The 27,222-nt window shown below is 37.4% G+C and overlaps 2 long non-coding RNA genes across 3 annotated transcripts; both read right to left on the reverse strand.

Annotated features, from left to right (window-relative positions):
- Positions 1-3,985: 3,985 nt before the first annotated feature.
- LOC113963552 lies at positions 3,986-8,959 on the reverse strand. Of its 2 annotated transcripts, none has more exons than XR_003532857.1 (3): positions 6,518-8,959; positions 6,117-6,220; positions 3,986-5,636 (listed from the first exon to the last, which is right to left on the reverse strand). It is a non-coding gene; the product is annotated as an uncharacterized LOC113963552 (long non-coding RNA). The 2 variants fall into 2 exon arrangements; XR_003532858.1 differs by having other exon boundaries at positions 3,986-4,596; positions 5,422-5,636; positions 6,117-8,959.
- Positions 8,960-10,114: 1,155 nt separating this feature from the next.
- LOC113963561 lies at positions 10,115-17,673 on the reverse strand. Its single transcript, XR_003532860.1, has 4 exons — positions 17,506-17,673; positions 14,965-15,112; positions 14,660-14,848; positions 10,115-11,027 (listed from the first exon to the last, which is right to left on the reverse strand). It is a non-coding gene; the product is annotated as an uncharacterized LOC113963561 (long non-coding RNA).
- Between the last annotated feature and the right edge of the window lie 9,549 nt (positions 17,674-27,222).

Consider the following 27,222-nt stretch of genomic DNA (forward strand, 5'->3'; position numbering starts at 1 on the left):
TTGATTTAAGGTGTGATTTCTATGGATTGAATGAGATGAAGCATTTTCTAAACTTTTCTCACATTCCCTTGTCCTAGAACAAAAAATATCTGTGTTACAAGTTCTAAAGCAAGTATTTCAGTTCAGAAATGCGTTGACTGAGCATGTAGACTCCTTTTGTTTCTCTCAGATCTCTAGTTTGAAGCACTTGAATGTGAAGAACTGTATAACTTCTTCAATTTGGAACAGTCTTTTACCTCCTCAATATAGCTAATTGTGTGCAGAACTTTTCCTGTATTTTGCTGGTGCTGCTTTGGAGGTCACTGAGAGAGGGGTCCCTGGTGATACACAACATTCATTGGATTGTACTCATCTCATTCAACCAGTGGAATATGAAACAACTAGTAGATTGTTTTTGAATTTTCATAGGAAGTGAGTATAGTGCCTAGACACCCCAAAAAAAGGTAACAAAAATAAATCAACATTCTAAAGACTTGTTCATTTTTTAAATATTTAAAATATTTATAGGAAAACTAGAGTTTCCATGCTCATCATCACTGTCCTTTAGGATGCCTGTTATGTTCATTATTATTGTCTTGTTAAACAAAACAAAAGCAAAAGCACACACACCACAGAAAGCCAAACTCCTGGAGTCATCCCTGTGTTTACCACTGAAAGGTTGTTATGGATTGTCTGTCTGTTTACGCATAAACCCAAATAACTGGAAAAGTCCCTAAGAGAATACAAGCTTCAGAAAACTCATATTGTTTTAATACAGTTGTTTCTCTAGGTTAGGTAGTTTCAAAGTGACCCTGAGTTTTCAGAGGCACTGTTAGGAAAATCTTATCACTCTCCATTGCATGAGTGGTCATTTATGCTATTAGGGTAATAAGTAGATTTAACATGACACAAACACTAGATTTGACTAAGCTTCTGGGAAACTTCTGCAAATTCACTAAGTTAATGGCTCAACCTCTCAATTCTCCAGCGGAAAATAAATTTTAATGGTTTTACAGACTCAATCCACACTTCAAGATGTGAATTTCCCCTAACTCCACACTACTTGACTCCTGTTAAGTGCTGAACTTAAACAAATAAAAACTTATTTTCCCACATGGTTCATGGATCTATACTGACACACTTTCCCCCTCTGTAAAAGAAGAATATAACACTATTCATCAAGTATCAGAGCAAGGAAGCTGGAAATTTGAACATAAGAAGGGCATTAAAAGTGCCAGCAAATACACGTGAACAGAAAAACAATGTGGGGACACAGAAAATGCATATGACACTTAGCAGACTAAAAAGAGGCTTAGAGGGCATTAACAGATATAATATCCAGTTAGGCCAGCAAGAGAGGAGAGAAAAAAATAAATGTCTGAATTCATCCTTAGAAAGTGTTGAAATTCTGCATGAACAGAAGCCTTTTGCACAACTGTGCTAGGTTACAGATGTCAAAACTGTGGATTTGGGCTCAAAAGAGCTATCACCTGCTTCTCAGCCAAAGCTCCTACAGGCCTATGCCAGCCCAAGGGTGGAGATGTTTACCCTGTTGCAAGCCACCTCCAAGTATTTTGTGCAGCAGTATTTTGTTTGGGAGATTAGAGGGCTGGTAGGAAGAACAGTTTTCTTAGGAGATAAGAGATTTTTAGCAGGCTTTTGTAACATCCTAGACTTTAATTATTAGTAGGAAAAACAGCCTGTGAAACTCCAAGAAGCAAAGGCTACTGTATGTGCTAGTAAAGCCATGATTTCTGGTAAGAATTAGCTCCAAAATGATGGAAATTCTGATTTTGACATTCAAGTTTGATAGTAATGAAACAAGTCTCTGGATTTTTGCTGCTCGGCTGCAGCATAAAAGCATTTTCCATCCAATTGGTGCACAGGACACGCTTTCGTGGGTTTCTAATCTTGTTCTTTTTGTGCCTTGTTCTGACTTTCTAAACAACACACTTTATATTAGCAGAGCCATGCATATTGATGTTTCCTAGTATTACAGAGAAAAGGGATTACTGATCTCCTTGCTCCCATTATATGTTAGCATTATCTCCCTTCAATGGATTACTTGGAGTTTATAGGCATGCCCCAGAGTGATTTGTAATCACCATCTTTAGCTCTTCTGTCCTTGCAAAGAAAATACTATATAGTTCACTTGCATGTCTTTGCCATGCACTTAAATGGCACTGCAAATAATGAGTAGACACCAGATTCTGCTATGCTTTGTTATGTAAAAAATCCTGGAATGACCAGAAATCATACTATTATTTTGTGTGTGGAGCAAAACACAACATAGCCTGCAAACAACTGGAAAATCCCTGAAAATGTACTAGGAGAGCTTTTGCTCTCTTAAACAGTAATTTCAAGACAGCTTGTTCCCCACTCACCTCCTTCCTACAGCTCTGAAAATTGTGGCAGGATTAAGTATTAAGTCCCTCATCTCCTTTGTGTGCTTTGGTGAAGGTGGCAGGTACTGATGTGTGGGAAGACATTACAGCTAAAAGAGCCAAATTCAGTTGTAAAAGAAAACCTCTGGAACCCTGTAAGGAGAGGCTTTGCTGGTGGGTAGGGCTTTAGTTGGCTTCACCCAGGGAAGATGGTATTTGCTTTTGTTACTGGACTTTCATACACTTTGTTTTTCCCTAAGAGCAAAAGTCTATAAGAAAAGTTTGCAAGGCTGCCTTTCTTTTTACATTTTTTTACTGGGGATGGTTATTACTCATCCCTCACTTCAGTGGGTTTGTGGGGTCTCCTTTGCAGCACCTGATTACAGATCCTGTTAGATAATCATTAGCAGTTTTGAGGCACATTCTTCTATCCCAATCCAGATCTCTTACTTGCTTGATCCTTCACCACATGCCTTTTCTTGCAGGGAAGAGAGCCTCCAAAGTCTGGGATTCATGCTGCAAAGCATCAATTTGGAGACCGAAAGAGATTCTTTAATAAACTGCCACGGTCATGTTACACAGCAGAAATCAGGATGCGCTGCTGAAAGGTTTGCTTTAATGTCTAGACTATAGATGTTTGTGCTGGATAACACTTGTACAGATATCGATTGTGGGGAAAAACTCTCTTTTTCAAGTCAGTTTTTATGTAGGAAGCAGACAACATGAGAGTATCCTGGATATTTGAAAATATAAAGTCCTGATAAGATAATACACTTCCACTTCTATTAATACTGCTCTTGAAAGCCAGGAAAGAGAAAATGGCAATGAGTGTAACAAATACTTCAGTTAATGTAAGGGGAGAGCCAAGAAACAGTAGCATTACCCACTTTATTCTAGAGAATTTACCATGAGGGCTGAACACAGTGTGTGACAGATTTAAAAAAAAAAAAAAAGTCATTCAATGTACCCTAATGCCTCTACCAGAGAAATGCATGTTTTGTACATTTTATGCATTTTATGCATTCAGTTTTATGACTGAATTTCAATATGAAGGTATGAACAACATTGCCAGTGGAAAGTCTTGCTTGCTGGTTACCAGATTACAATTTTCTTTGAACTTTCCTGCTTCAGAAAATACAGTGAAGCCTTTGACTCTGAAGTTTAGTCATGATCCTTCAGTCTCATGCATATGTCACTATTGTGCTATATTAATTTCAGAGATTTTAAGAAACATTTTCAAATAAACAATATTTATTTTCATCTTTCTCTGTCTGCAACATATTTTTGAAGCCTTGTTCAACATTCAGCTACATATACATATGTATGTATCTATATATAATATAGATACGTAAGAGTGGCATTATTTTCTCCTTGTTTCCTTACTTTGGAGATACTTAAATGTATGATAGTAATAACAACATTTAAAAAGCAGTTTCTGCAGTTTTCCTGGGTACATGAGATTTCTGTACCGTTTAATTTGCTGCCAGTAAAAGTGTGAAGAGTTGATGTCAGAAATAGTTATGAAGAATACCTAAAATATAAATTTAGCATATTTTTTTTTTTTTTTTGCCTAAACATAACCAGGCAGTAAAGACAGTGACTTCTCTGGCTGTCATGCTAGATAGTTTGTGAGCTTCAGTAGTTATCAATACCCACTGGATTATATACAGAAATATTTTTAAATTGTCTGTTTCCGTGAAGAATCTTCATGAACTCTTATGTGGATTTGTTGAAATAGGCAATGACATGAAATAATGCAGTCTTCCCAAGATTTTATTTTATGTATAAATCACAGCATTTACATCATCCATTAGACTACAGACATAAGGTTGTGATGCACGAACGGTCAAGATGATGGTGATGCTGGTGGGGAAGTAAGAATGAAATTGTTTGAACAAAACTCTAAAGCAAACATGCATTTTTCCATTTCCATGTAAGCATCAGGCCTGATTATCAGACTGCAACATTTGTGGAATGCACTTTGCATATTTTGATGAAGAAGCTTCTTGTACAGCCAGCCAGCTACCGAGGAGGCAGGTTTTTGATTTGCATCAAGTCACTGAAATCAGTTTACCAGATTGCCTCTCCCCGAGATGTCATGATTTTCTTTCAGCAGAAAGTGGCGCTGTTGATCAGCAACAACGTAGTGCCGCGTCCTTCTAGCAAAGGGATGATCAATCCGCCGCCACTGCAGCCATTCTTTGCTGAACTTCGAAGAAGCAGCCATCTGGAACTTATTCCAGTATTTGAATTCAGTTACTTTACTGCTTAACAGTGACCTACCAAACAGTTTAACCATGTTGCTCTCCCCCTTTTAATGTAAATCAGAGAAAACAGACGGAGAAAATAAGAGGTGTAATGCAATACAGAAAGTTTTGCTAGCAGCATTAAAGCATAGCATGAACTGTTAAATAAACCCAACCCCCCCAAAAAAACCTAAACAAAACCCATCAAAATATCATTTGGGGAAGTCAGAAAAAGGGTGTTATAGATTAAGTAAGAAAAAGATTCAGATATTTATTATCCAGGTATTCCTAGTCTTTTAAATATTTCCATTCAATGTAGACATTGTATGGGAAAAATCTTTCTTCTGCAGGAAAGTTCTGAGTTCTATTAAAAATATTTAGTGCCTCTAGTACTTGTGAGACATTGCAGAAATCAGGCCCGTGCTCAAAAAAAAAAAAAAAGAATAGAACAAGAACCTGCATTATGATTTTCCTCCCTCATGCTCTCCTCATTATGTAGAAAAATAACACTTGTGATCAGAACTAGAAGACTGTTAGTATTTCTAGTGATAGCCTTAGTCAGAATTCCCACTGCAGTGGTATTTCTTTTTCTCCTGTTCTCTAGACCTAACTTGAATAGAAATCACAAAATCGTAGAACATGCCAAGTTCACATTTAGTGAACTGCTCTGAGATTATTATATCCACCAGGGATTACAGTATTGTTTTTCCATGTGACTAAATGAACTCAAAGAGTGTTGCATTTTGTCCACAGGGTATTAGGACCTTATTAAAGGGCTAAACTGTAATTTGGATTCTTGGATGACAGGTTACCCACATGATGAGTCCAGTTGTGCAGTAACTGCTTACTTCCACCTCACGCATGCAGAGTCTGTAGGGACAGGTCTGCAGTCTCTCTCCTCTTCTGCACCAGTCTCTCATTCATCTTGCATCCCATTTTTGCTTTCCCAGAAGCATTACTGAACTGGCTTGAGGACTGCAATACAAGCAGTCATGTCCTTTCTTGCCATCATTTTTTCTTCCTTCCACTACAAAGGTGAAAGAGGCAAAGTGTTATTGTTCTCATTTCCAGTGGGAGCTAAACCTTCAGTGTGGGAATATAAGAATGGCTAAACTAGATCAGAGCCAAGGGTCACCTTGCAAAGGATCACATGTCCACCTGGCAGGGGCATAGCAAAAAAAGTGTAAGAAAGAACCTAAGTGTAGGGCAGTCTTTCTCCTGACAGGATGATCTCATTTTGAGGCAGTCAGCAGTTTATGCCATGTCTAGGCAAACGATTGTCTGCTTTATAGTTCCTGCCCCTCTTGAATACAATTCCTCTTCAAATTCTTTACTATCTTTAACTTTCAAAGCATGTTACAGTAATTGATTGTATTCCACCATTTCATGGGATGACACCTTATTCTTCTTTTTACACTTAATCCCTGGTGAAAGGACTCTTGGGGAAGGGTTGGGAGCAATGCGTCTCTAGTTGTTTTATGAGGCATAAGGAATAATCAATTATTACCTATCTCTTCCATACATTGCTTTTCGCAACTCTGTAGCCTTTTTCCATATTGGCCTCACAGTTCGGTTATCTCCAAGAGTCCTGATCTATTTTGGCTGTGTGAACTGTTCAGGATTTTAAATGTACAGAGAAGTCACCAGCATGTACCAAAGGAGAAAAATCAAACAATAGCTTAGAATATCAAATATCAAAATTAGTACCTGCAAAATGTAATAATCTCAAAACTGTGTGTATGTATTGATTACATGTCTTAAACTCTCTTTGGCACTAAAGTGCACTAATTTAGAGAAGACAAAACTGAAATGCAGGCAAGTCAGGCTGCTTACCCAAGGTCATAATGTTAGACGTGAGACAATTCACAAGTTCTGGACCAACAACACTACCTGCCTATGCTCCTTAACTTTTCTGGAGGTATTTACTTCCCTTTCTGCATGTCTTCATTACAGAATATTAACACTTGGGTTTTACATTCTGGATGATAATAGCAGAAAAGTCCTGACTTCAATTCATAGTACTAGATTCCCATGAAGAAAATCCTGTTCAGGGTGACAAGGTTTACTCTTTCAGGTGCTAAAAGTTTAACAGCTTAGTTGCCGTGAGATCCCCAGGTGCTTAGCTGGACATCCACTGGAGAGATTAGAGATGAGAAAAGGTGACATTTCAAGATGCTGCTTGTATGTGAGAGCCTTCAGTGCAAATTACAGAACGTGAGACTGCTCCATCAGAAATCCTTGGAGACCATTGTTATTTTTCAAAGTGCTTTCAAGTGCTTTCACCAAATAGGCTTACCTGACATTTCTCTATGCAACTACTCCTTCTGTCTCTTTGTTCCTTTTCTGTTCTTCCTGTGACCTGTATTTTTACTTCCCAAATTGATTTCACTTTTCATCTTAAGAAAGAATACAAACTGTATAACTGTTTCTTTTCTTGGGTTTCTTCTTGCCAGAGGACTTTTTCTGTTCTATAGCACAAGAATAAGTTTGCCATGAGATTTCCTACTTCTGCTGTTTCACTTAGTGTCATGGCACTAAACATCATTAGAATATACACTGTGCTTTTAACTATTTTTGGCTTGTGCCCATACAAGTCATGACCACATCTATACATACATAAACAGAACACACACATGTGCACGAAAACATGCAACCATACCAGTTGTTTCAGGACAACATCTTCTTTCTGTATTAAGCTTTGACTCGGTGGTTAGATTAGATTGCATTAGACAAGAATGTGTTTAAAGCCAAACCCTCTTTTTTGGACACAGCCCTTCTTTTGAGAAAGAGCAGTCGTGAACTTTTGCTTTCCCATTGCTCTCTCAAACCAAGGTTTTAATAATCTAAATTGCAATCTGAGGATTTTCAAAATATCAGGAAGTTGCAAAAAATGTCAGTAATATAACTGCCATGTGCTATGCGGAAAGTTTTGGTGTTCTGAATTCTGCAATCACTCCTGGTTACACATAATTAGTAAAGTCTGCCCTACAAATCTCCCATTCCTTTGAAAGTGGCTGAGACATCCCCATATTGTGGAGTGGACCAGAAAGCCTTGAGGGTAAAGCATTTTCCTTGACTGACTTAGTCATGCTGGTTTTAACCTGCAGCTAGTGCAACCCTGGTAAACTGAAGTGGAGAATGCTGCAAGTTTGGTGGGGCCATTGTCATTTTTTACACCATTGCTATTACAGGTGATTTGCTGTGAGAAGAGTGACAAAATGCTTGCACTAAATACTGATGCTTTCTACCTTTGAACATTATACAATTTTCATTGCTCCCCAAACAATAAGTGTGGTTAGAATAATAACAAGGACAAAAATAGAAACAGTAACACTTCGTAACAGCTCATTCAGCTTGAAAATGGCACTTTCAATGTAGATTAGCTTGGGTTTTGGAAGCAGTTCACACAGAAATTCCCATCACATAGGATATTTTTTGTTCATAACTAGTATTCTTGTCTCAAGGCTTCTACATGAAGGATTTCTTCTGCAACTCAGTTCTCTTCTCATTTTTGGGATAGTATGTGCAAGATGTTATTTTAGCATTATCAAGTTTGGCAAATTGCTAGAGAATAGCCATGTTTTTGGGATAGATGTCAGGAAAAACAATTCTTACAATTTGTAACAGGAAAATTGTCTCTGTGTGTTATGTGAGAGGAAGAGAGAGAGAGAGAGAGAGAAAGAGATGTGTAGCTACAAGAACTGGGAGAAACTGATAGAATACATAACAGTCACTAGTGATTTACTATTACAGATGGGTTTTACAAATGGGCTTTTTTAAACAGATACTCCAGAAACTCCAACATTTTATTGACAATTTACTGTGCTACAATATTATTGGTGGGTATTTTGCATAGCTCAGTAAAATATGAAAGTATCTTTGGGTTCAGTCTGAGACTGTCCTGAAGAAAAAGCTTATCTACCTTTTAGGCAAAAAAAAAAAACAAAGCTGGATAGCACCTGTGATGCAGGAATGAAATGGGAGTATGTGCCTCAACAAATCCATTTGACCTACTGAAACCAAGCTGTCTGTTGGCTTTTATAAAGGATGTCAATTCATGAGGTATTTGCAAAGAAAATTAAATATTTGGTAGGTTTGATGCCGTGTTTTTAGACTTCAATTTATCAACTGATAGTTTCTTTTGGGAAGCAGAAAGAACATTGCTGCTTTTATTTTTCTTTGCTGCCCTTTGGAAGTGTAAAAACACCTACTCCCTGTTATGTATGAGTTCACACTGATATCAGAAAAATAAGTGCATGAGTGAATAAGAACATCAAAAATGGTACCTGAACTGAAGAGTTCTATACATATCTTAACTTCAATAATCTTTCATCTTTCAGCAGCACTTATTTCTTCTCCCTGAAATTGCAGTGATGTGGCATGATATTTCAAATCTGTGAACATCTGGTAAATTCCTGGAACAATTTTCGTAGGATGTCTTCCAAAAGTGCAGGTCTTCCTTGTATCAGAAATACTGATATGTATGATTTGATGATTTGACCTGTTATTACTTTTAACATTCCTCCAGAATATTATTGGGGACACCCAGTAGTTACTGAATTTATTAGCAGAATTTAAAAATGATTTCTCACAAAAGCTTTACTTTTATCTATTGACTGTACACTTTTCTTAAGTACACTTTCATGGTAAGTTACTTTAGTACTTGCTGCTTATGACATAAATAGGAAATGATTCTAGACTCTAAATATTAATCTCCTTATTGCCACTCTTTGAACAGAAAAAGAATGCACAGTGCCAGAGATTCAGCCCAGATGCAGTATTTTCCCGTGATAAATATCCTTTCCTTTTCTTCAGCCTTGCAAAGTACTTTTGTCCTTTATTTTCCACTAATGTTTATGATAAAAAATTAAATTACTGTTCATCCTTTCAATAAGTTTCCCTCAGAGAATCTCTGCTAAAGAACAAACATTTAAAAGGAATGCAAAAGCCTTAGTTTTATACACAGCCCTACTATATTATTCATTGCAATGCATTTTTAATGTCACAGAAAGAAAAGTAAAATATATTTTAATTTCTGGGACTAGGCAGCCAAGTGATCCAGGGAATCTCAAATTCACAAAGGCTGAAGACAAATGCATATAGTGCAAAATAAACCCCACACCAAGCCCCAACCCTCCTACCCTCCAGTAACCCAAAGGTTTTCATGAGAGATTTGTGAAAACTCTTGCTGGTTGAAAATCTCCTGAGACTGTCACCATGGTGCACAGACACTGGGAACCTCTGACCTAGAAGCATTCAATGTGCTTCAGACACTCTTTTTTCAGTGAAGAAATAGGTCAGCAAGATTGAGATAATAAAACAAAAAAGGCTGAAAACAAAGCTGTACCTATTAACATAGCTGTTGGGATTACGGTGGAGGTTTCTCCTGCCTCTTCTCCTTCTTTTTACTTCTTATAAAGAAACCAACCTTTTTTCTTTTTTTGTTCATAAACAAACTCATTTCTGACTAAATAATTGCAATGGTTTATTTGAGCTTCCTTTTTAGTGTTTGAAACCTGGGTACTATTTCACAAGAACAAAGAATGAATAATATTCTTTACTTTGTTTATGAATTGTCAGGGCTAATGGTTTTCTTTGTGTTGTATTCTCTTGGAATTCAGCCATTTATCTTCAGTCGACAAGAGTTACAGCATCTAGTGAAGAATCGATTTACAAACCTCTCTGAACATAAGACTTCAGATTAAACTTTATGGACACTGTGTTCTTCAAACATGAACACACCTTTTATTCTATACAATGGTGGAATTGCATCATTGTTTGATATAATACATGAAAAGCAGAGCTGGATTTTCAGCTTTTGTTCTGCAATTCACAACAAAGAATCTAATCAACTGTAATTTTCAAGCATGCATTTTAAAGTTTGGAAATGTGTATGGTTAATGGATATTCCCATAGACTAAAAAACTTAATTTGCATTGTAGTCTGCCAAACATCTGATAGCAGCCCACCCACTACATGAGACAAAATTGATCAGAAATTCAAGAACAATAGACACAGTTTACTTTTAAATAGTGACTGTGAAGGCTAATAATTTAAAAACATAATTATTTTAATGGTGAAATCATCATATTACAAAAGCAATTCTCACAAATTTGTAACTTGTTATTATTTCAATAGTCCCTTATGGATTATTAGGAGAAGATATGTCAGTGCAGGTAGTTGATGATTCTTGAAAGGGGACATTACTTTTTTTAAAACAGGTGTTGTTATTCAGTTTCTTGACAAAAATACTAAACCCAGTTTAAATCTTGGTAACATCCCCCCAGCAATTTCTTTCTCTCATATTGTCCAGGGCAAAGTTCAGAGTTGCTTTGAGATGCACAGTTTGATTACAGGCTGCAGGTGGATTTCTCCTAAAGACATCAGGAGCTTTTATGGAATTTGCCACTTACCAACACTAAAAGGAAAAGAGAGCACTTTATTATTAGTAAAGCCATTGGTTGTTAAATGTAGGAGAGTAGAAAATGCCACTGTTCATGAAAGCCCTGTGGGAAAGAAGGTTAAGTGAAAAAAACAGCAACCCTGAGATTACAAAATTGGTTGTAGTTGAAACCAAATTCAATTTTAATAAAGGGAAAGTTTAATGAGGAAGATATTCAAGGTGCCATTTAGACATTTTTGCAGTCCATTAATTCATGTTGATGAAGAAATCTCATTACAGACTGGACAGGGAATATTCAGGAAACCAAAACTAAGTTCAGGAAAGAAAATTATTGGAAGATATAAAGACAGAAATAGTTGGATAAGTTTTATAAAAATTGAGATACAAAAAGAAATCATAGTTCTAGGGAAAGCTGAAAGTATGATGACATTGTAAGGAATGAAGACATTTCTAAAATGAGACTGGTAAAAGTTTTGGAAACAAAACAGCACTTAAAGAGATCAGTAATATAGAGCTTTAAATTAGACTTGAAGGAGGATGGGAACAAGACCAGGCTCAACAGAGATGAGCTGTGGGAAAGGGAGAACTATAGTGACCACCCTATTAGCAAAAGGAGGGTTAAGAGGGAACACATCGAGCAAGCACAAGCAGCCAAAGATGTAACCAGAAGATAGGAATATGAGGCATCCTTTGTACCCCTGCTGGGATATTGACACAATCAAATACTTCTATAAATTGCCTGTACTTTCAGAGGGGTCCAAGAGAGTTTGTTGATATTTAAAGATCACACAGACAAGGATGATCAAGGAACTAGAGCATCTCTCTTACAAGGAAAGGCTAAGAAATTTGGGCCTGTTTAGCCTTGAGAAGAGACAACTGATAGGGAATCTCACTGATGTCTATTAGTATTTGAAGGGAGGGTGTCAAGAGGATGGACCAGGCTCTTCTCTGTGGTGCTGAGCAGTAGGGCAAGAGGCAACGGGCAGAAATTGATGCACAAGAAGTTCCACCTGAACATGAGGAAGAACTTCTTTACTGTGCAGGTGACCGGGCACTGGAACAGCTTGCCCAGAGAGATTGTGGAGTCTCCCTCACTGGAGGTATTCAACAACCATCTGAACATGATTCTGTGCCATGTACTGTAGGATGACCCTGCTTGAGCAGGGAGATTGGACCAGACGACCCACTGTGGTCCCTTCCAACCTGAGCCATTATGTGATTCTGTGAATACAAAAATGGAACGAATGTACAAAATGGTTAAGCTGAGACTAATCACGGTGGCTAAATATGACGCTAAAGAAAATGTTGAGAGCATTTTGACTTTCCAGTCAGTTTTGGTGGAATTATGTGTAAGGGGAAGAAGAAATATAGAAGAACTGACTACCATTAATAATTGAACTGACTTGGTAAAAAAATTGTGCTGAAATATAACTCAGGAAAATCATGGCAATAATTTGCAGATAGAAGCCATTTTAAAGAGTAAAAGGGGAAGACAGTTAGGGCAACCTCAAACCACACTGAATCTGCACTGCCTGGGAATGAGTGCTCTGCTGGCTATTGAAGAAAATGAGAAGGCCAATAATGATGTTTGTCCTTTTCATGGACTTTTGTTTCAGTTTGATTGGAAACATTGTGGAAAACAGCAAAGTCATATGACATTCAGAACTTATAACTGCAATTATGAAAGCTGTGTTTGAAGACTTTTGCAGTATTGTAAAAAAAAATAATGAAAAATTAAACAAGTCCAACGCTTGTTATAATATAAGGAAGCATAGAATCACTACAGCTTTTCATCATATTTTTAAACTAGACAGTAAGAATGATAAATGAGGTAGAGGGCATGACTTGAGATGATCTAAAGTTAAGGTCCTTAACTAACAGATGACATCACATAGTTGAAAAAAATGCTTGAATTATTGATGAATCAAATTAATAATTAACCTTGGAAGATTGGTTTGGTCAACTCTGACTCATAAAAAATGCCAAGGAGATGAAGTGGCTGCAATATGAAAAGAAGAAATAGGAAGGGCAAGTGAAATGTGGCATCTGTGAAGTCAAACAATATGCAAGACTCCTGTGTGCACAGAGGAAACTTGGCTACTCTTGAGGTTTCCTTCAGAATGAAAATAAAAGATGTACTTCATAGCAACTGATAAAACTATAAACTGATAAAAACTTTACTTCTCAAAGGGCAAACATACCAAATCTGTGCACCAGCAGGCATCATTACACTATGGGCCAGAAGCAGTTACTTTACATGACAGAAACAACTGAGGCATTTGGCATTAGAACAATTTGAAAGATGCTGCATATTCACAGAATCATAGAATGGTTTGTGTTGGAAGAGACCTTAATGATCATTTCATTCCAATGCCCCTATCATGAACAGGGACACCTTCCTCTAAACCAGTTGCTTAGAGCACCATCCATCCTGACCTTGAACATTTTTTAAGTGAAAAGTTAAAAGATTAGTATTAAGTGAATCTTAATGTGAATATTAAGTGAAAATATTTTATATGAAGAAGGTAAAAGGAGAATTCTATATGAAGACAAGGAAAGTAATTGGATATATTTAAAAGACAATGGCAGTAACCCTGTAAAGTCATAACTATACACCAAAAAAAGCTACAATAAATCATGGAAATGCACCCAAGTTCTTACTGCTCAATTGTTTGTTAACTGATATTAATTCAGAGATTAATAAGGGAATGTGGCCTGAGCAGGAATGACCTGTATAGCCTCTCTTATCTGAAAATACATTCTATGATGAAAATATAAGAAATGGATAACAAACAGATGGCCTCATTCTCTGAAAAATTATTTAACTTCACTTGACACAGATGAGTGAAATAGTATCCTTTGGGATAGTTTTTCTTCTTCAGACATACCTTACTAGACACACAGAACCTCTCCCAGTGAATCTCACTCACATGAGGGAGTTTGAATGACGCTTGTGTACCAGATCATGTACCACTTGAAGGATTCTTTATCCTAGTTGTGATGTTTGCTGGTTTCACAATACAGACAAATGCCTCTTCACTCCTTGGGAATGGGCTTGGAAGCTCATCAATCTCCTGTAGATATGAAATAAAAAGTAAATGCCTTCTCATTTTCACCAACCAACTTCTGTTAATGTGGCATTGTCTGTCTAGACAAAATTTAGTCCTTTTTAGACTTGTGCTTTCTGCTATGTTCTCTTTTCTGGAAAAGACTCAAATATAGAAGTAGGAAAAAGAAAACAACCAAAGACCCTTACTAATTTCTTTCCAGAACAAGTGTATTCTATGGATGTTGCAGAGGACACCCATTTAGCTGGGCCTCAAGGGCATGGTGAACTTTGGGGCAAGGTGTCTCACATGCAGCAGTGCTCCTCTTCCCATTCCTTATGTTAGTGTATGTCACAGCAGGTAATTTAATAGACGTCCTGCAACAGTGTTGGTCCCTCTGGTATATCAGCATCTGTTAAATGCTTTTCTTCTCAACTTTCTAAGTTTCAGTATTTACCCTCTGAAATGAATGGCTTCATTTCTCTCCCTCCTCATACAGAATTGTCTTTGGTCCTTCTACTATTTTGCCCTTCTGCTGTGAGAAAACTGGTACCTGAGCATTTATCTGATAATTTCTTTACTGTTTTTGGTCCTACTTACCATGTAACTGAGTCTTTTCTGATTAGTGTAAGCATAAGAACTACCCAAGACATCTCAAATCAATCCTATGAGAAAAGTTTTAAATAGTCAGAAGTTGACAAAGTCCTTTTTCAAGCATTGCTTAATGCTTTTCTTTTTCCTTAATTTGTCCCATCACTGTTCAGAAAGAATCCACAGAATCCGGTTGCCCTGTGTGAAGGGATATATATTATCAGTTTAAGTATTGCTTCAGCTGCCTAGAATTCAATAATGTAAACCATGCTGTGTAACAACTAGGGGAGAAATATTAAATTCAGAACACATACTCGTCTTGTGCTTTAACCCTAGTCGGCAGCTCAGCCTCACGCAGCCGCTTGCTCACTCCCCCAGCAGGGGAATCAGGGAGAGAACCGGAAGAGTAAAGCAGAAAACTCGGAGGTTGAGATGAAGACGGTTTGATAGGTAAAGCAAAAGCTGTGCATGCAAGAAAAGCAAAACAAAGAAATAATTCACTGTTTCCCAATGTCAGGCAGGTGTTTAACCATCCCCAGAAAAACCAGACTCCTTCATGCATGCTGTTTACTTGGGAATATGTGCTGGTTTTGGCTGGGGTAGAGTTAATTTTCTTCACAGTGGCTAGTGTGGGGCTATGTTTTGGATTTGTGCTGAAGGGAGGGATGATAATATGGAGATGTTTTTATTATTGCTGAACAGTGCTTATACAGAGAGTAGGCCTTTTCTGCGTCTCACACTGCCCTGCTGGCAAGGAAGTTGGGGATGCATGGGAGGTTGGGAGGAGACACAGCCAGGAGAGATGACTCAAATTGACCAAAGGGATATTCCAGACCATATCCCATCATACTTAGTATATACAGTGGGAGGGGAAGAAGGAGGAAGAGTGGTATGTTTTGAGTGATGCAGTTTGTCTTTTTAAGTAACTGTCACATGTGATGGGGCCCTGCTCTTCTGGAGATGGCTGAACACCTGCCCGCCCATGGGAAGCTGTGAATTAATTCTTTGTTCTCTTTTCCTTGTGTGTGTGGCTTTTCCTTTTCCGATTAACTGTATTTATCTCAACCACGAGTTTTCTGGCTCTTACCCTTCCGATTCTCTCCCTGATCTCCATGGTGGGAGAGTGAGCAAGCAGCTGCATGGGGCATGGTGGCTGGCTGTGGTTAAACCACGACAGATTACAAATGTCACCACTCCCAGTTTCCCCCCCTTTCTACTTCTTGCCCCAGCACTATATGCTAAGCATGACACCATATTGTACAGGATATCCCTCTGGTCAGTTGAAGTCAGCTGTCCTGGCTGTGTCCCCTCCCACCTCCTTGTGCACCCCTTACCCCACTCAAAAACAGCACAACCTGCCACTGCAAATTTAGAAATGCAGATAAAAAAGGAAGTACATTCTTTCTGTCAAAGACTGTGCGTGGGGGTATGCCATTTTGTACTGCCAGCATCTAACGATATTTCAGTCTTCTCACTTGCTTATCAGAAAGAAACACACTTGCAGGACTGGAAATGAACACCTTTCCCCCTTTCAAACTCACATATTATTTAAAATTACAAAATAGTACTTTGAAACTTGCTATATAAATTCTGAAAAATGTGTAATACTTGCCCTACATCATAACCAAGTTAAACTCAAATCCACTATGCATGGGGAACTTTGCCAGCCAGCTATATAGAGACGATAGATGTCTTGATACACTTGTGGAGATCTCAAAGACATCAGTGAGGAATAAGTGCAAAGATCAAGGGCAGTCAAGTCTTTTACAACCCACTCATTTTATTTCAAATCTGCACGCATATAATACTGGCTGACATACTCTCTTAACTACAATATTGCAGAAAAACCCTTTAAGGCCCCATTATTCAAGGTGTAAGCTTGTTTTAAACATGCTGGTTGCTTTATGCAAAAACTTAAATTGGTCAAGCTGTCACAGGAATTTTATCTTTTTTTTATTCCTTTTGTTGTAGATTATCTGCAAATAAACAGGTGTGATTTTACAGATCATTTATTCAGAATCATTTAAGTGTGATGCATGGCTTCACAACATGTCTGCTCTGATTCTCCAGCATTTTTTCTGTTTGATTGTGCAAATTCCATTTTTCTAGCTCTGCCCCATGAAGCATTTCTAAACAGAAATAACAAAAGTCAAGGTACAAGACAATAGAGAAAGTATTTTGGATGCAAAATTTTTGGCACATCGTTTACATGTGACTTTCATCCCCTGTCACTATGGATTTTTTCTGAGAGGAAAAATGATCTGCCAAATATGGAGCTCAAGAGCAAGAGAAGCCTGAGCTTTAATTCAATGTTCCTAAATTCTTTTTGTTGATGACAAGTATTCATTGCAAACTTTTCATATTCTTTTGTCACTGCACAAATTTAGAAAGTCTAGAAGCTTTCTAAAAAGAAGCATTTTTTTAGTTTTCCAAAACTGTTTTCAACAGCAGTCTGGTACCTTTTGCTTTAGATAGGCAATGAATAAACTGCATATTTTATGCTCTTAACAGCAAGTTTTTCTTAAATATTCTGTTCATAGAATTCTTAATTGCAAACTCTTCATATAACAGCTATTGGCACATCTGAAAATATAGTTATAAATGTTTCAAAGCCTGCTCTTCTTTGCTAACTCAAAAGGTTAAATAACCCTTCATGAAAAGTAGTCTCATAAAATAATGAAGAAAGCATGGTTTTACTTGCTTTTTTCCAAAGATTTCTGGTATAAAAAAGAGGTGCAACAGTAAATAAATAAAGAAGGAAAGAAAGAAAGAAAAAAAGAACAACCGTACCCTAAACCACAGGAGCATAAGTTTAAGATTTCTAACAGGAACAATATGCTCTCTGTCTTTCATACCCCACTTCTTGACCTGAAGAGGTTATTTGACCTTCAGTCTTTCGGGATGCTGAATGTCAGTAAAAATGTGCTCTGGGAGTTAAAGAAAGGGAAAGTCTCTTAGTAGTTCATGGTAGTTGAATGGACAAGATGTCACAAGGCTAATTGAACTTCTATCCCAGCTCTATTAGTCACTTACCCCTATGACCTAAGACACTTCTCTGTCTTCCATTCCAAGTTTTGGACTGAAATGTCTGATCAGGCTAAAATAGTTTTGGAGACATAATTGTAGAGAACTTGACATGATGAAGGGTTGAGCAAGTTTTGAGCTGGCTTCTCCCCAAACCTCCAAGGCTCAGCGAAAGCCTTTTTCCTCCCTCCCCCTTTAGGCAAAGGGGAAAAAACTATAGAAACTGAGAGAAATTGAAACCAACCAAATTATACCAAAATATATGTGTATTTTTACATATATTACAGTTATATACAGTAAGAATATTATGTACAACTCCCAAGAAGGGGAAGAGGGGAAGGAAAAATGGGAAAAAGGGACAAAAAGGGACAAAAAAGGAGAAAACAAAACAAATATGCACAATCGAAAACCTCAGAGACTAGCAGAATAAAGAATTAGCAAAAGAATATCTTACTACTCTCCTTGGGACAGCAGAAGTTGCGCTGAATGACCGCCGGCACCCCCTGCCTCCCAAGGTCTACAAGGTCTCACTAGGCCTCACTCCCCCACACAGCAGAACCAACAGCGGGGAACCTGCACCTTGAGAGCCACGGAAGGGAAGAGAGCAAAGGCCTCTCCTCCCTTCTTCTTTATACCCCCGGCTTACGTAAAAATCGTAGGGAATACTGGGTATATGGCTACTTCCTTGGTTACAAACCGGTCACCGAGGAAGGCCTAGACTAAAACTACCACAAGGATTGATCCATTTCAGGTGCTTATGGACCGCTGCACAAGAATAAAATCATAAAGGGTATTTAGAGGGCAATTAAAATTTTTGTTCTTTGCAAGGAAATTTGCTCATAGCATATCCATTTCACTTTACTCCAGACTCCTGTTATGGTCTTGCAGTTATTGACCCCTCTAGTTGTGCCAGTGCCAGATTTTTTGGGGAAGAGGTAGGGGAAAGCCATTTCTTAACATGGATCATTTCACTAATTTACTGCACAGAATCAAAAATATTTCTTTGGATGATTCAGAGGGATTGGAAGACAGATGATGCTGAAATTTGAGGTTATGCTGTTTCTCAGGACTCTCTGAGAAAATATATGAAACTTCAGGAAAACTTTGTAGATTTATGTCTATATTGTTGGTTCAACCCAGCAAGCAGCTAAACGCCACAGAGCTGCTTTTACACCTCCCCCCCACCCCATTCCCAATGGGGGAAAGAAGAAATGGAAAATAAAAGCAAGATAACAACAACATAATCTATTATTATTATTGTCATTATTATTATTATTATTATTATTAAAATAAAAATAATAAAAAAATAATAATTGGAAGAAGAGAGAAGAAAACAAACCAAATGATGCAAAGTCAACCATTCACCACCCCCCATGAGCACACTGATGCCCAGCCAGTTCCTGAGCAAAACATGGTTTACCCTTATAAGCCTTCCTGTTTCCCCTTCCATTGCTGAGCATGGTGCTACATGCTATGCAATATCTCTTTGATTAGTTTGGGTGATCTGCCCAGTTGTCTCCCCTCCCAACCTATTGCACAGCATTCCAGTCTATTCACCTGGGGAAACAGAGTGAGAAGTAGAGCAAGGCTTGACACCGTGCAAGCACTGATCAGCAGAAACCAGAACAGTAATGTGTTATCTAAATTGTTCTGGTCAAAAATCTAAAACTCAGCCCCATATGAGCTCCCATGAAGAAAATTAACTCTGTCCAGGTTCAGTACAATATATATATATATATATTACAGAAATAGTAATTTTTTTCCACTAGCATGATCAAAGTCAGAGTTTTTCCATATCTTTTTCTATAGTAGCTGATAAGCAATTAAAAATAATCTAGAGGCTGCAGTTCCTTGCTCTTCTCAGTGTGATTGCAGAAGAAACGCAGAATCACAAACTAAAACCTTTGCATGAAAAAGTTTGCCCTTTTTAACTTTTAAGGGCAAGAAGAGTATCACAAGCTGTTGTATGAAGTGATTACCCACATGGTTCTACACTTAGAAGTAACAGAATACCTTAGTTCTTAAAAATATATATCATATATTTTTGCTACAGTGTACTGAACTATCTGCTTATAAAACTGAATGATAGTCTGTGCCCAGGTACTGTGTTTGAAAAATCAGGTTCTTTTTGGCCAAAATAATTTGCAAATATGTTACATTGATGGAGTTTTTTTTGTTTGTTTCAAATGATATCTGTCCAAACCCCTTGAAAGTGCATTAAGGATCAAAGTGTTTTGTTTCAGTAGTATAGATCTGATAAACAACTGTATATCGAAAGTCTTCTTGAAGGCCAGCTAAAAATCAAGCTTTCAGGGACTTTTTACCCCATTCCAAGCACAGTTTCAACTATCCTGGCCCTATTTGCAATATGTAGTGTTTCCTTAACATTCTACTTGCTCCACATCTTGTAATCTGTTTTTGATCTAAAGCCTACAAACTTGACATATTCTGAAAATAACAATATTCTCATCATCTATCCTTTTTTTCCCCATAGATATATGTCTGAGCTCCCACTGCTCACAGCAACTTGTAAAGCTTTGTTTCTGCTGACAGATGTTATACAGAACTCAGTAAAATGTGGTGTCTACACAGCACAGTGGGAACTTGAATGACCCCATGCAGATAAGCTCATTTGCATTATGAGTTTATATCAATAACTTGTAGGAAGATGTTTGAGCTGCACAAAATTATTTACAATACCTTTGATAATGCTCCCTGAAAACATGGTCCATGGAATATGCCACTGTTGTTCATACTAAGGAACACAGCAAAAAAAAAAGGACTTTGTGTCTGAAAGAAAGCACACTGGTGCAAACAGAGGGTTTAAATATTTGAAAAGCTCAAAGATTAGTTCAACTATGCAAAACAGATTACTAGCATTATGGCCAAATAAATATAAACCTTGAATCAAGCACCAACCTTTAGAAAAATCAGTTTTCACGTATTTGTTTTCTTAGGCAAATAAAGACTGTCCCAGAGGAAACTCACAATGCTTTCAAGTTCTTTATTTCCTTAGGCCACCTCTACCATGTCCTTTGTCTTCCTGCACCATTCTGAAGGTGTGATCAAAGTTTTCCCTTACTATGCACTGAAAGAGAGGGACAGGCGTAATTGTGTTGGGAGGAAAAATTCACTTTTATTTAAAACTTTTGAAGAAACTTCCCTGTGAGCAAGTAAAGGCTTGCTCAGTAACAGTATTGATTCCTGTCAGAGATTATTGCATCTTCTAATGCACTGCCAGGTAGAAATCATACTTATGCACTTGGGGGAATTACAATAACAATAGATGATTCAGATGGCTCTGTACACAGGACTAATAGCATGTAATAGTAATAATGATATATTGTTGTATATATACATTAATAATATATAGAAATAGCAAATGAAGTTTTTGCATTGTCTATGGACCATGTTCTTCTGGTATTTATAAATGAAGAGAAACAAGTGACAAACTGGTTAAACAAAAGATTAAAAATCCAATATTTTTTAGTAGTTGGCACTCCTGATGCCTGGGGTAGTTGTGCAAAGATATTTGTCTGGTACTATTGCTGTACAAATTCTACTAATCATAACAATTCACAAAAAAAGTTTTGCGCTGAATAGTTTATGGAAAATATCTAATTTGACTGCCATACTTTAAATCACTAACTCTGGTTCCTCTTTCAGCCTTTCTACCTTTCAGTTTTTCTGCATAAAATACTTTCATACTTATCAGTCACTAAGACTTCTGGAGTCAGTCAGTTAGTATTGCTGTTTATTTTAGTAGGAAAGGACCTTTCCTACTTTGGTTGCTGGCTGACTCTACAAATGTTCACAATGTTTTCACAACCTTGGTTAAAAAAAGATCATGAAAATAAATAGCGTTTAACAAATTTTTCAAATTGTTCATTGAATATTCAGCATATTGTTACTGCAAGTAACATGGATGTTTTATATCACAACCCTCCATGCTAACATTACCCAAAGATAAATGGCCTTGATAAACCCTATCATATTCACACTTTGAGTGTAAAGTGTTGAGATAGAAATCTGATAAGGCATAAACTGTTGAAGTAGCATGTTATTTTCAACATTTTATCTGTCGTTTGCCATTTATTTCAACACTTTATATAGTACATTAAATACTCATCTGTCAAGTAAGTGTTTGAAAGCCTAAGGACATAGAAATGTCTCTGATCAGCAGCACACACTGGGGCACCACTGGTGGGTCAGAGATCATGAGAGGAAGACTGAAGTAGCTATGAATGTTGCAGGGCTAAAGACTACGGGATCTGTGGAGATCCATGGGCAGCAGAAGTGAGAAACAGTACTGAGCAGGTTCCAAACAGAAAGGTCTTTAGGAACAGCATGGAACTAGCTGAGGATAGAGGACACAGAGATACACCTTTTATATAAGTGTATGAACATGCAGTGGTGAGGTCACAGCAGGTATTTGTGGCAGCCTGGATAGCAAGATGTGTTGCACTGACCCAGTCAATCTTGCCTATTCTGTGGCCAACCCTCTCAGTTCTGTCCAATGGAAAATTCCTTAGACTGTGCCATCCATGCTTCTGAGGCCCATTGTCACACTTTGTGCAATACCACAACCATTTCAGAAAAAAGAAATTGGTTTAAAGGATTTTATGGTCAATTAAGGGCTTGTCTACCTGATAGTTAAATTAATTTGAGATCTGAATTTAAAGTGTATTAGTTAAAGTGCATTGAATCCTCGTGTGAGCGTCTTTTGAAGTGAACTAAGTGAAATAGTGCCACTATATTTTTGAGGCTGCCTGCATGACTGTTTAATGTTCTCTAAATACTGTACTTCAGAGTCAGACCTTTAACTAAATCATCTTTAACTGATACATCTTGATGCCTTTGATTCAACACTCTTGAAAATAAGCTTTTCAACATTTTTTTTTGGTGAGCCAGATTAGAGAAAAAGGTAGGAGTAGGCAGGACAGTATTCCCCATTTCTTCATCTTCCAGAGTTGCATGAATACTCATGGTATGAGGGAAGGCAGGGAGGTCAAAAGAGTGCTCTGTGGCTATTTTATTTTTCATTTCCTTAACGCTTTCTGCCAGTCCTAGCACTATTTAGTCCAGGACCCACCTCTGCTACCGTAGACCTATTGTATATGTGTACCCACCTGAGTGCCTAAGGCATGAGATAGTTCAGCAGGTTCCTAGTGAGCTGGGCTCAACCCATGGCTCACAGGCTTTGTGAAGAGGTTTGTTCTCATGACACATGTACGTATAGGAGATTGTAATATTTTCTGAGGATTAAGTGGGGGATCATCCAGTGTTTTGACGAGGCTTGAGTACTGGTACTTACAGGTACTTTAACAGCAGCTCATACTGTTTTCCTGGGAGGACAAACAGAACTAAGAAACTCCCTCTCCCCACTCCCTAGAGTTTCGAGAGCAAATTGAATAGGAAGGAAGAGCTCTTTTACCCTAAGGGTGGATATGTCTCCATTAAATGGTACTAAAAACATACATTCATATAGTGGTGTGAATGTGGTAAACTACTGGCACAGGAAAAGAATAAATAAAACAGCAGATGCTCTACAAAAGCTGCTTGAGCACACTTCAGTGTTTATCATACTTATATGGAAATTTAGTGCCAACAAACTATTACTTGGTTACTTCACAGACTGAAGAAAATTGAAGCACATAAACCAGCCTAATTTAAGACTGATATTGCAAATAAAGCACTAAATGAGGCAAACTTCGCTTGGAAAAAACAATGGTTTTTTTCAATATGTGTTAAGACACAGAAGCTACTTTTCCACAAAATAAATGTATTTTTGTACAACATTTAAGTATAAACCCACTACAACTAAAGCATACATTAATTTCTTTTTCTTATTTTGGGCAAGGTCTTTTGAGATAAACAAAAATTCTGTCGTCCTACCAGTGAAATTTGTATTCTGGTAGGAGAATATAAGCCAAAATAGTTAAAGTTCTTCAGAGTGTTCCAAATATGGCAGTTCATTAACTGCAGGGAAATTTAATCTCGTAGGGGTACAAATTGAGATAAAATCCAACTGTGCTGAATTATATTTGATGACATCATATGACATTGCACAGATCTGGCACAATTTGAATCAGAGAGCAAAAATTATCTTGTCCTAATTCCGCTCACCTGTGTAGAACTGCTCTAAGGAGGAGTCTGAAGCACTGGATTTTCACTTTCTGAGATAATTATCAGAGTGTCATATTACTTCTCAAATAAACATATTTTTAAATTACTGTTATTATTATTATTATTATTATTATTATTATTATTATTGTATTACTATTATTTAACCCATTATTTCAACTGCTATGGAAAGTTAACAGAAAGGTTAGCTTTAGCAGGTGTGTCTGAAAATGCTTGAAGAATCTGTATAGTTTCTCAGAATCTCCCAAAATCAACCTAACAGGAAAGCACAGAAAACACAACATAAATTTTCTTCATCTGTATCTTCACATGCAAAAAAACCCCAAAAACAAAAGTCCCAAACTCACAAAAAACCCCCCTGCAAAGGTGGACCTTTTATAATTGTATTTTACCCTCCCACTTAATCTAGCCTTTTCTTCTCCTTTTTTGGATGGTGCAATAGAGGTTTTGATAAGAAGCAGTCTTCAATTTTCATTTTGCTTGCCTTACATGGCCTCAGCATGATTTTAAGAAGAAGATTCCCTGTGGTAAGGTGAGTAGATCGCTCTGCTCATCCCAGCCAATATATGGTGATGGCATTCCACTCTCTCTCTACTTTTTTCCTTCCCACTCCTGACCACATGTTGCTGCTGCTGCATACTTTGCACCAGCTGTGGACTCCACGGTGAGCTAGTCCAATTCACTTACCTTGCAAAAGTATGATATAAAAAACCCAAACAAGCAGATAAACAAAAATGAGGAGTTTTTTTCTGCACTGTGAATTGAATCAGCTTCAAGAAAGTTTTACTGAGTGCCAAAGCCCATGAAAAGAGGGGAAGAACTATAAAATGGAGCAAAAATACATGTGGAGAAGGGGAGACACCTGATTTGGTGGCAGTGATCTCTTAGAATGACAAATCTTTGTATGGAAACATAACTTACTTGTCTTTGTAACTAACTCATTGCTTGATTATCACTCATCTGTAGTCCATACTGGGAAAACGTTCACTGTTGTAGACTGCTCCCATTTGAAAGGAAAACTATCCAGGTTACTGATTCTTAATTACACTTTCTTGTTGCCTTTCTACTAACAAGAAATAGCATACTAATAAGACATACCATACTTTTACTATGTCATTGATAATTTCAGGTACAAAAGGAAATAAAAACGTAAAAGTGAAAGGCCAATATTATCTACAAAAGAACTGACATTCTTAAAAGAATATTTATTTTGCAGACTGATGTGGATATGGGTAGACAAGTTTATTAGTACACTAGCCTTATCACGTGGGATTCTATTTTACCATCAAAATGAGTCTCATACTTTGGATTACAAATTAAATGTTTGGTCCTGGGAAAAACTTTGAAGCAGTGAATTGATTGTAACCACATGGCAACTTCTGACATATCCTCAGGCTTCAGCCTGAAAACTGGAAACATTGGAGACAACTATCTGATGCCACTGAAGATGATCAGTATAACCAAGACTAAGCACTCTGTTTCATTAACTTTATCTTTCCACATAAGAAATTTCTGATTTCTCTGGTGCAGAAGGATACTTAGTGATATAGTAGATTCCATATTAATAGTTTCTTGCCACTGATTTTTATATCCTGCATTTAAGGATACTAATTTCAGAGGAAAGTATTTCTACTGTGCTAATTGCAAGGAGGCTTTTGTTGTGAAGACTGTTTCAAACAGCATAATTAAATGATTTTCAATCATTCTTATGCCAAAACACTCATAGATTTACACCTACCTTTGATAGTTTGAGAAAATTATCTACACTGTACTGAAGATAAATAACTCAATGCAAATGCAGGAGATTCCACCAGGTAAAACAATTCTTACTGCCACAATGAACAGTGCTGGAGCCTGTATGCAGCAGCACATTCCTTTTCCCTTGTGTCAGGGAGCTGTACCTGCTCCACACCAAAGCTGCCTATGGAAGTACCAGAGCATCCTCAAACCTTCCTCATGCTGCGCAAAGTCTAACTGTTCTAAATAAAGCCAGATCAAGGAAATCCAACAGTATGTAGATGGTTTGCCACACAGCCCATGTAACACTTAGCACTTCATTTCTTTTTTAGGGGCTGATATAGCTTCTATAACCATGGCATTGGAAGCCATGGATGCAGAAACAAAGAAGTGAGGTCCAGAACTGTCTGCATCAGGGGAGCTGATGCAAATGTGCAGGCTGCTTCCTTTAAAATATGAGTGAAAATCTTTATGTGAGTTGAAAAGGACACACAGAAGACAGCAATCAGCTTACCCCTGGGTAAATATGCTACTATTGGAATCGTTCTGAAATGCTTTAAGGGCTTTGTCAGGTTTTGAGAATTTCTTTATTTTTTAGAACTGGGACAGCTTTAACTTCCATAAGTCCACCTCATTCTTCCCCCCAACTGCCTTAAAAACTCGTTCTGCACTTATTCTCACTAGTGACACCTGTGAAAAAGGGTGTTGTTCCAGAATGCTGATGCTGTGCAAACCAATGATGTTAACTTCAACTGAAGTTTCCTCTTGAAGAAGTTTTCAGGGCTAGGATGGGGTTTCTGCTCAAAGTGAACACACTCATATTTGGACTAGTTTATTCAGTGGATGCTTTCCAGGCCTATACTCCTGACTTCTCAACAGCTCTCACACTAAAGGAACGTAATCAAAAGAATGCAAATTTTCTGGTACTCTCTAAACTGGAAAGGCTTTTTTTAACAAAAGAAGCTAGGAAAAAGGTTTCTGAAAGACCAAGTCAAACTATTAATTAATCTATTTATTACTTTCTGAGCATGTTGTATTTCATTTTGTCTACAAAATAGATAAAACCCATCTTAAGGTCTGGCAGGCATTTATTGCTATGCTAGAATGAAACAATGGGAGTAGAGGAAGGGTTAAATAAAATGAATGTCAAGGTACAGCCTTTAGGGTTTTTCTGCATTGCCATGAGATGGAGAAAAGTAAGAAACTCTTGTCTAGTTTAGTTTTGTTTTATAACAGTCTGCTGATCAGGTGAGATGTAAGTAGGTATAACGGAGGTAGAGCAAACATAATTTGCTCCAAGTGAAGAAAAATGATGTGGGGCTAAACTTCTCAAAGGATGTTGTTTTTCTAATACTTCCTTTTTTTCTGATTTTCTGCCTCAAGGAAGAAACAAAAAGGTCAGCCTTTTTCATATGATAAATATGTTGGAGATGCTTGAAATAAAAGACTTAATTTTTTAAAATATTATTAGGAAAGATTAGGGTTTTCTTGTCCAGCAAAGACAATATTTGATTTTTGTTTCTCTAACACCAGGATGTTAAACTTCAAATCTTCTATTTCAGCAAAAATATGCGAAAATATTAGTACAGTTCAGGACAGCAAAACATCAGGGTGGTACTTGGTCAGTCTTCCCCGTCAAAGCTGTTACAGTTGGAATAAATTCCTTC

The sequence above is a fragment of the Neopelma chrysocephalum genome, unplaced genomic scaffold, assembly GCF_003984885.1.
Source record: "Neopelma chrysocephalum unplaced genomic scaffold, ASM398488v2 Primary Assembly neopelma1_22, whole genome shotgun sequence".
NCBI classification, from domain to species: domain Eukaryota; kingdom Metazoa; phylum Chordata; class Aves; order Passeriformes; family Pipridae; genus Neopelma; species Neopelma chrysocephalum.